The sequence below is a fragment of the Geospiza fortis genome, unplaced genomic scaffold (genome assembly GCF_000277835.1).
Source record: "Geospiza fortis unplaced genomic scaffold, GeoFor_1.0 scaffold601, whole genome shotgun sequence".
NCBI classification, from domain to species: domain Eukaryota; kingdom Metazoa; phylum Chordata; class Aves; order Passeriformes; family Thraupidae; genus Geospiza; species Geospiza fortis.
Window position 1 is genome coordinate 105,956 of NW_005054566.1, and position 675 is coordinate 106,630.

Consider the following 675-nt stretch of genomic DNA (forward strand, 5'->3'; position numbering starts at 1 on the left):
CGCAGAGCCGTGCAGAGCCGTGCAGAGCCATGCAGAGCCGTGCAGAGCCATGCAGAGCCCTCTGCAGAGCCATCAGAGAGCCGTGCAGAGCCGTGCAGAGCCATGCAGAGCCATGCAGAGCCGTGCAGAGCCGTGCAGAGCCGTGCAGAGCCGTGCAGAGCCGTGCAGAGCCGTGCAGAGCCGTGCAGAGCCGTGCAGAGCCGTGCAGAGCCGTGCAGAGCCGTGCAGAGCCGTGCAGAGCCGTGCAGAGCCGTGCAGAGCCGTGCAGAGCCGTGCAGAGCCGTGCAGAGCCGTGCAGAGCCGTGCAGAGCCGTGCAGAGCCGTGCAGAGCCCTCTGCAGAGCCATGCAGAGCCGTGCAGAGCCGTGCAGAGCCGTGCAGAGCCGTGCAGAGCCATGCAGAGCCGTGCAGAGCCATGCAGAGCCGTGCAGAGCCATGCAGAGCCACCTCCTGCGTGCGAGGGGAGGAAATCAGCCGGGTTTGTGCCCCACAGCCCCTGTGGGAGGAAATCAGCCGGGTTTGTGCCCCACAGCCCCTGCCCAGCCCTGCCAGTGACAGCAGACCCAGGATCCCACTGCACAGCACAGAACTTTCCATCCTCGCTCTTCACTGGAGACTGGTTTGAAATTCCATGGAAATGGCATACAATAAATCCTGGGGAGATGAAAGGGAGCTT